Raw genomic sequence first — 9,649 nt, forward strand, 5'->3', positions numbered from 1 at the left:
CCCAGCCATTGTCTCATTCTCTAGAGCAATTGGCTCAAGGGCAGCCGTGAAACCCACTCCGAGCCAGGGAAAGGCAAAGAGATTTTCTGCAGCTTCTGGGAAGGCAAGTTTTCTTTTTGTTTGTGGAGGTTTAGAAATCCTGTGGCTGTTTTGTGGAACTGTCGGGGAAGGACGGGGGCTTTATCTCTTGTGTGGAGTGGGAGCATGAGGCCTAGGTTGGTGACACTTGGCAAGAAGACCCCAGAGCTAGGAACTTTACATTGGGATTATTAGGTACAGACCTTACTCTGATTTCACCATTTACTGTTGAGTTTTAATAATTTATGTGTAAGCCTCATATTAGCATATTCTTGGATGCACTTTATACTCTATATGAAAATTAATTCAGAGAACCCCCAGTTGTACCCTCAACTCCAGACACACCAAGACTCTTGGCTATGTGCGTTCATTTGGAGAGAAATTTATAATGGTTTGGAATTGTCTGAGGGTCTCCAAGTCCTGGGAGATAATCTATTCCTGCATTTAGATTCAAAAGGGACAAACACTGATTGTGAAGATAAAACACACAAGCTCATATTACTTCCATTTTGTCATTCTGGGTGACCATTTGGAGATTTTGTGCTTAATATTTAAAACAGTGAAGTCTGGAAAAGCATGACCTGTAAGGCTTTTAGTTGGTAAATGTGCATATTAGTTCACACGTGAACTATATTACTGAATTTGAGTAACACCATTAAGATGCAAGCATTGTTTTTAAATTGTTTTAAAACTAACGAACAAATCAAGAAAAAAAATTACATCAGTGGCAAGATTTTGTGGCTTCCTGAATTGTAGCGTTTGCAGATATTTCAGTTTTATTACAATTTGCTTGTTAGTGACTGGACAATCATTTACATTATTACATAGAGTTTTCTATCAGAAGGGAAGTACATTTTCACTGTTTGCATTTCTTTTATGGTCATCATTATTGTTTTATTTTGTGATTATCGCTGAAAATAATTTTATAGGGAGGTATTAAAAATGATCCCCTCTGTCAAATATACCGCAAACACTACATGTGTTGGCAATAAATGTTGAACGAACCAATGAAGGAAGGTGCTATTCCACACAGGTACCACCAGGTGGTGCTGTTTTCCAATCCAAGGTCGCTCAGTTCCTCAAATCTGGTCCTAGCTCAGGCTGGTTAGTGAGGCAGAATTCTTAGAATGTTCTTTTTTTTCTTTTTTCTTTTTTTTCCAAGATTTTATTTATTTATTTGGCAGAGAGAGACACACAGAGAGAGGGAACACAAGCAGGGGGAGTGGGAGTGGGAGAAGCAGGCTTCCCACTGAACAGGGAGCCCGCTCGATCCCAGGACCCTGAGATCATGACCTGTGCTAAAGGCAGACGCTTAACGACTGAGCCACCCAGGCGCCCCTAGAATGTTCTTTCAAATGCTGACCCCAAACTGGATCTCTATCCCTCTCTTCAAGGCCCCAAGACGACATAGAACTCACCTCTTTCTCCAAAAAGAGATTTCACTCCTCCTATATAATGCTGCAGTGTGCCTATTCTGGAAATGTGTGTCACGGGGGAACACAGATCCAGAGTAACCGCTGCCGTGATGGTGGAAACCCACAGGGCTCTGAGGACAGAGGAGGCTCTTGACCTAGTTGAGAAGGGGTCAGTTTGGTGGGCTTCCTGTAGGAGGTAATGTGTAAGCTGAGTCTCCTGCAGGGTGAGTGAGATTTGGCTGGGGAAGAGGTGAAGAAAGTGTTCCAGGCGGAAGGAACAGCATGTGGAGGTGAGAGAACATGGCGTTTGGAAACCAAAAGAGTGACTAGAACGTTGTATTTGAACGTGGCTGCTGAGGCCAGTAGAGGGATAACCCTGGAGCAGTGACCCCCGTGGGAGACAAGTGGCACCCTTTTGTATTTCCTAGTGGCTTGCTAGGAAGTAATTCATACTATTTACCCCAAACCCCAGCCCCTGGGTCCAGGTACCTGGCTGCATCCTTCCTAGCATAGGGTTTTGTTTTTTTTTTTAAGTTTTTAAAATTTAAGTATAGTTGACACATGATGTTACATTAGTTTCAGGTGTATGGCATAGTGATTCGACAAGTTTATACATTATGCTCTGTTCATCATGAGTGTAGCTCCCATCTGTCACCATACAACACTATTATAATATCAGACTATATTCCTTATGCTGTGACTTTTATTCCTGTGACTTATTCATTCCATAACTGGAAGCCTGTTTCTCCCACTCCCCCTCACCCTATCCTTTTCCCATCTCCCTGCCCCATCCCCTCTGACAACCATTAGTTTGTTCTCTGTGTTTACAGGTCTGATTTTGCTTTTGTTGTTGTTTTTTTTAAGATTCCACATATAAGTGAAATATATGGTGTTTATCTTTCTCAGTCTGACTTATTTAACTTAACATTATACCCTCTAGGTCCATCCATTTTGTCATGAATGGCATGATCTCATCCTTTTTTATGATTGTGTAATATTGTGTGTGTGTGTGTCACATCTTTCTTATCCATTTTTCTATTGATGGACACTTTGGCTGCTTCCATATCTTGCTTATTTTAAATAATGCTGCAATAAACACAGGAGTGCATCTATCTATCTTTTTGAATTAGTGTTTTCCTTTTCTTTGGGTAAATACCCAGTAGTGGAATTATTGGATCTTATGGCATTTCTATTTTTAATTTTGGGGAGAAACCTCCATACTGTTTCCACAGTAGCATACCAATTTACATTCCCACCAACAGTGTATGAGGGTTCCCTTTTCTACACATCCTCACCAACACTAGTTATTTCTTGTCATTTTGATTTTAGCCATTTTGACAGGTGTAAGGTGAGATATCTCACTGTGGTTTTGATTTATATTTCCCTGATGAGTGATGATGAGCATCTTTTCATGTGTCTATTAGTCTATCCGTATGTCTTCTTTGGAAAAATATCTATTCATGTCTTCTGTGTCTTTAGGATTTTCTATATATAGTATGTCATTTACAAAAAGTGACAAGTAGTGATAGTACAAATTAACTTCTTCTTTACCACTATGGATGCCTCTAATTTATTTTTCTTGTCTAATTTCTGTGGCTAGGACTTCCAGTACTATGTTGAATACAATTGGCAAGGGTAGACATCTTTGTCTTGTTGCTGATCTTAGAGGAAAATCTCTCATTTTTCACCAAGTAAGATGTTTGCTGTGGGTTTTTCACATATGGCCTTTATTTTGGTGAGGTATATTCCTTCTAAACCCACTTTGTTAAGAGTTTTATCATGAACAAAGGAATTTTATCAAATTCTTTTTCTGCATCTGTTAAGATGATCATATGATTTTTATCCTTCATTTTGTATCACATTGATTGATTTGTAAATATTCATTCATTCTTGCATCTTCAGGAAAAAATCCCACTTTATTGTGGTGAGTGATCCTTTTAATGTATTGTTGAATGTGATTTGCTAATATTTTGTTAAGGATTTTTGCATCCATGTTTATCAGGGCTATTAGCCTGTAGTTTTCTTTTTTGTAGTGTTTTTGGTATCAGAGTAATACTGGACTCATAGAATGTATTTGGAAGCTTTACTTCCTCTTCTATTTTTTTGAAACAGTTTGGTAGAATTTGTGAAGACATCTGGTCCTGGACTTTTACTTTATTTTTTGATTACTGACTCAATTTAATTGCTAGTAATCAATCTGTTCAAATTTTCTATTTCATCCTCATTCAGTTTTGGAAGGTTGTATGCTTCTAGGGATTTATCTGTTTCTAGTTTGTTCAATTAGTTTGCATATAATTTTTTTGTAGTATTCTCTTATAATCCTTTCTGTTTCTGTAATGTCAGTTGTTACTTCTTCCCTCTCATTTCTGATTTTATTTATTTGGGTTCTCTCTTTTTTCTTGATGAGTCTGGCTAAGAGTTTATCAATTTTATTTAACTTTTCAAAGAACCAGCTCTTGGTTTTGTTGATCTTTTAAAATTGTTTTTTAGTCTCTATGTCATTTATTTCTGCTCTGATCCTTATTATTTTCTTCCTTCTACTCACCTTGGAATTTGTTCTTATTTTTCTACTTTGTTTAGGTGTAAGTTCCTGGAGGTAGGCCTGTATCATTATATATTTCCTTCAGAACTACTTTTGCTGAGTCCCAAAGAATTTGGGTCATTATGTTTTTATTTTCCTTGTCTCTATGTATTTTTAATTTCTTCTTTGATTGTTCCGTTGACCCACTGGTTATTTAGTATTATGCTGTTTAGCTTCTACATGTTTGTGTCTTTTTCAATTTTTTTCTTCTGAAGTCTAGTTTCATACTGCTGTGGTCAGAAAAGATGCATGGTATGATTTCAGTCTTCTTAAATTTATTGAGGCTTGTCTTGTGGCTTACCAAGTGATCTATCTTGGAGAATGTTCCATGCACACTTGAAAAGGATGTGTATTCTGGTTTGGAATGGAATGTTCTTTAAATACCTGTTATGTCCATCTGGTCTGTCATTCAAAGACACTGTTTCTTTGTTGATTTTTCTGCATGGATGATCTAACCATTGATGTAAGGGGGGGGTTAAAGTTCCCTACTTTTATTTTATTACCATCAATTTCTCTCTTTATGTCCATTAATATTTGCTTTATGTATTTAGGTGCATAGATATTTATAATTGTTATATCCTCTTGGATTGATCAATATATCATTATGTAATGCCCTTCTTTGTCTCTTGTTACAGTCTGTTTTAAAGTCTATTTTGTCCGATAAAGTATTTCTACTCTGGCTCTTTTTTCCTTTTCCATTTGCATGGTAAACATTTTTCCACCCAATCACTTAGGATTTTTAGGTCTGAGGTGAGTCTCTTATAGGCAGAATATATCTGGGTCTTGTTTTTTTTTTTTTAAAGATTTAATTTATTTGAGAGAGAGAGAGCATGCATGAGCGAGGGGAGGAGGAGCAGAGGGAGAGGGACAAGCAGATCCCACACTGAGTGTGGAGCCTGACATGGAGCTTGATCTCATGACCCTGAGATCATGACCTGAGCCAAAATCAAGAGTCAGATGCTCAATGGACTGAGCCACACAGTTGCCCCTGGGTCTTGTTTTTTTTTTTTTTTTTTTTTTCTTAATCCCTTTCGCTACTTTGTGTCTTTTGATTGGAGTATTTAGGCCATTTGCACTTAAAGTAATTATTGATAAGTATGTACTTATTACTATTTTGTTATTTCTTTTCTGGTCGTCTTTGTAGTTCTCTGTTTCTTTCTTCTTTTCCTCTCTTTCTTTGGATTAATGAGCTTGTGTAGTGTTATGTTTGGCTTTCTATCTGTTAGAGGTTTGGGTTTGTGGTTACCATGAAGTTCTTATATAGCATCCTAAGTATATGGTAGTCTATATTAATTTGATGGTCATTTAAATTCAAACACATTCTAAAAAAAAAGGACTTTGTTTTTTTTTTACTCCCTCCATATTTATGTATATACTGTCATATTTTACATATTTTTATTCATAATTTTCTTACATCTAACTATGGCCATTTCTTTTCCACTTAAAGAAGTCCCTTTAACATTTCTTGTAGGGCCAGTTTAGTGGTGATAAACTCCTTTATCTTTTGTTTGTCTGGGAAACTCTTTATCTCTCCTTCAAATCTGAATGATAATTTTGCTGGGTAGAATAATCCTGGATGTAGGTTTTTTCCTTTTAGCATTTTGAGTATATCATGCCGTTCTCTTCTGGCTTACAATATTTCTGCTGAAAATCAGCCGATAGTTGTGTAGGTTTTCCCTTGTAAATAATTTTTTGCTTCTCTATTGCTGCTTTTAAAATAATCTCTACCTTTAAACTTTGCTGTTTTAATTATTATGTGTCATGGTGTGGACCTGCTTGGATTCATCTTGTTTGGAACTCTCTGTGCTTCTTGGAACTGGATGTTTATCTCCTTCCCTATTTAGGGAAGCTTTCAGCTATTATTTCTGCAAATAAGTTTTCTGTCCCCTTTCTCTCTTCTTCTGAAACCCCTATAATGTGAATGTTTATTCACTTGATGTTGTCCTAGAGATCCCTTAATGTATCCTCATTTAAAAAATTTTCCCTTCCCTCCTTTCCCTTTCCTTCCCCTCATCACCTCTCCCTTCCTTTCTTTTTTTCTCTTTCTTTCTTTCTTTTCTTTCTTTTCTTTCTTCCCTTTCTTCCTCCCTCCCTCCCTCCCTCCATCCCTCCTTCTCTACTTTCCTCTCTTCTCCTCTCCTTTCCTCTGTCCGTCTGTCCATCTTTCTGTCTTCCTTTCTCTGTTCAGCTTGGGTGCTTTCCATTACCCTGTCTTCCAGATTGCTGATTCATTCATTCTTTTGCATCCACTAGTGGACTGTTGATTCCCTCTAGTGTGTTTTTTTAATTAAAGATTTTTAAAACTTTATTTATTAGAGAGAGAATGAATGAGCTGGGGGGAGGGGTAGAGGGAGAGGTAGAAACAGACTCCCCATGGAACAGGGAGCCCAACACAGGGCGGGACTTGATCCCAGGACCCTGGGATCATGACCTGAGCTGAAGGCAGACACTTAACCAACTGAACCATCCAGGTGCCCCCCACCTAGTGTGTTTTTTATTTCAGTTTCATATTCTTCAACTCTGATTGGTTCTTTTTTATATTTTCTATCTCTTTATTTAAAGTCTCACTGAGTTCTTCTAGTATTCCCTCTAGCCCAGTGAGTATCTTTATGATCATTACTTTAAATTCTTTATCAGGCATATTGCTTATCTCTGTTTCACTTAGTTTTTCTGAGTTGTTTGTTATCGTTGTTATTTCTTTTAGTGAATATTCCTTTGTCTCCCTATTTTGCTTGACTTTCTGTGTTTGTTTCTATGGGTTAGGCGGAACAGTTACTTTTAAACTTGAAGTGAAGGTCTTGTGTATGGTTGTCCCCTATGTATACTGTGTGTGGTTGGTGACTTTGTTGGCTGACTGGAGCTGTGGCTACTGTGGGATGGGGATCCTGGGGTTTTCCACACAGTGGACACCCTGTCAAGAGAGCTGAAGGTGAAGTGGATGCAGGCCAGCATGTCCCAGGTTTCTCTGTGTTGAGGGCACCCTTGTAGTTAGCTGAAGCTGAAATGAGTGCAACCTGGGGCATCCTAGGATGCCCTGGCAAGGTGGCTGGAGCTGAGGTGGTGTGTAGACCAGGAAGTCTCTGAGCTTTCTGTGCAGAGGGTATCCTGGCAGGATAGCTAAAACTAAGGTGGGTGCATGGGGGGGATATGGGGCTCTGTGCACAAATGGCACCTTGGCAAGATAGCTGAAGCTGAAATAGATGTAAACTGAGATGTTCCAGGGTCTTGGCACAAAGGGTTCTTTGGAGAGGTGCCTGGAGATGAGGCAGGGTACAAGTTGGGATGTCTTAGTACTCTCTGCACAGGGGGTACACTGTAGGACAGCTAAAGCTAAAATAAGTGTGGGCTGGTTTGGTCCCTGGGCTCTCTGCACAAAATATGCCCTAGAAGGACAGCTGAAGCTGAATTGGGTGCAAACCATGGTGCCCCAAGGTGTTTAGCACAGTGGGTGTTTTGGCACGATGACTGGAGCTGAGGCTGGTGTGGGTGTTCCAGGGTGCTTCACGTGGTGGGCACCTGACACAGCAGCTGGATATGAAGCAGATGTCGACAGAGAGGTTCCAGAGCACTCTGCACTGGAGGTGCCCTAGCAAGCTGTCTGAAGCCAAAGTAGTGTAGGCTTGGAATGTTCCAGGGTGCTTTGCACCTGTATCACCTTGGCACAAAGGCTGGGGTTGCAATGAATGCTAACCAGGGGTGTCCTGGCCACCTTGGTGGGACAGCTGGGGCTGGTGTGAGCTATGAGCCCAGTGTTCACTGAGGCAGCAGGCTAGTTAGACTGGCCAGGCTGTGCACTAGTCTGCTTTCAAGGTGGGGGAGAGTGTAGATCATATCTGTCACCCCCTTCCACCTGGAGAACATTGCAGCATCTCCCCCCAACCATTTGGTGGAGATCAAGCTGGCTTTTTTATATGCCAATTGCTCTTGTAAACCACAGCTTTTTTTCTGTGCCCAAGAACAGAGGTATCTGTTCCTGGTCCCTCAGTACCATCCCTCCCCATTCAGTTTGAAGTGTTGGGAGTGAGGTTCCCTTCATTACCATGTCTTCATTTCTCTTGCTCTTCTCTATGTGGTCTAACTTTGGTTGTGCAAAAGATGTTCAGTGATCCCCGGTTCTTTAGGAGGAATGTTCTATAAATAGGTGTAATTTAGTGTGTTCCATGGAGGAGAAGAGTTCAGGTTCTTCCTATATTGCCATCTTGGACCAGAAAGCCCTAGCATTGGGTTTTATCATTTAAACATCTTTTCAAATTTCAGGTGGGAAAATACTATTTTATTGTGTGAATGGACAAATTAACATTTCTCTTGTAAGTGGCATGGTTCAACAATGTTTTCAAATATGCCTGTGGGTATTATGAGGCCTCTTTCTCACCAGAGAATGTGCATTATCTCAGGAACAAAATAAAAGCTCTGCTCTTTGGCCATGTGGGTGGGGAAGTGATGTGGCAATATTCCTATTCTTTGATTTATCTTTTTTCCCCCTCCTTTTAAGTCCCTTCACAGTTTTAAATTTCTCTCTTCTCTGTTGGCTGGGGCCCCATGTGCTTATTGCTTTGTCCTTATCTGGGGTGTCTTTGAGATCAAAGGACAGGGCTGTGAAGTCCCAGGAAGTTGTTCCATGTGAGAAAATTCTGATGTGCTACATAAATTTCCCATTTAATTCTTGGGGCGCCTGGATGGCTCAGTTGGTTAAGCATCTGACTCGATTTCAGTTCATGATCTTAGGGTTGTGAGATTGAGCCCTGTGTTGGGCTCCATGCTGAGCATGGAGTCGGCTTGAGATTCTCTTTCCCTCTCCTTCTGCCCCTCCCCCAACTCATGAACGTGCTCCCCCCCTCTAAAATAAAATCTTTTAAAAAATTTCCCATTTAATTTTTAAAACATCTGCCTATGGTGGGGACCCTTAAATACATCTCACAGATAAACAGAGGCTTACAGATGTTAAGACACAAACCCAGCATCTAATGACAAATATGTAAGAGACAATTCCATTGGCTGCTTTTCTAGTCTTCACTTAACCAAATCATCTTCAGACATCAAGATTCTGTTTAAGTTCCAGAGGAGAGAGGCTGCTAGCTCTCCATCTTGAAGAGAAACCTATTGTCTCACTCTGCCCAGTCAAGGAATAGAAGTCTTGTCTCTCATTTAGGAAGGAGTTGTGGAATTTAGCTTAGCACCAGTCTTATACTTCAGAGAAAGAAGAGAGAAATGAGAAAGGGAGAGAAAAATAGAACATCCATTGTCCTCAGAGAACCTAACTCCTGAGTTTGGCCTTGGTTCCAGTTCCATGTCTGTCACTAAAATCTGATGTGACTTTGCTAAATTCCTTCTCAGTTCTGGGTCTCTATTTCCCCATCTATTGAATTTTTATTCTAGTAACTGTACTTTTTATATTTGAGCTCTAATTCTGAGCTCTTTTCTGTTCACCTGTTTTTGCTTCATAGTCTCCTGTTCTTGTTTTATGGTGGTTATTCCTTCCTTTGAATCATTTAATATAGTCATTGTTAAGTCCTTTTTAGATTGCTCCTACTCTCTGCTTTTTCAGAGGTAAATTTTTGCAGTTGAGGAGTTTGTG

The sequence above is a fragment of the Eumetopias jubatus genome, unplaced genomic scaffold, assembly GCF_037043125.1.
Source record: "Eumetopias jubatus isolate StellerSeaLion01/CBP00866 unplaced genomic scaffold, mEumJub1_p1.0 scaffold_9, whole genome shotgun sequence".
NCBI classification, from domain to species: Eukaryota; Metazoa; Chordata; class Mammalia; order Carnivora; family Otariidae; genus Eumetopias; species Eumetopias jubatus.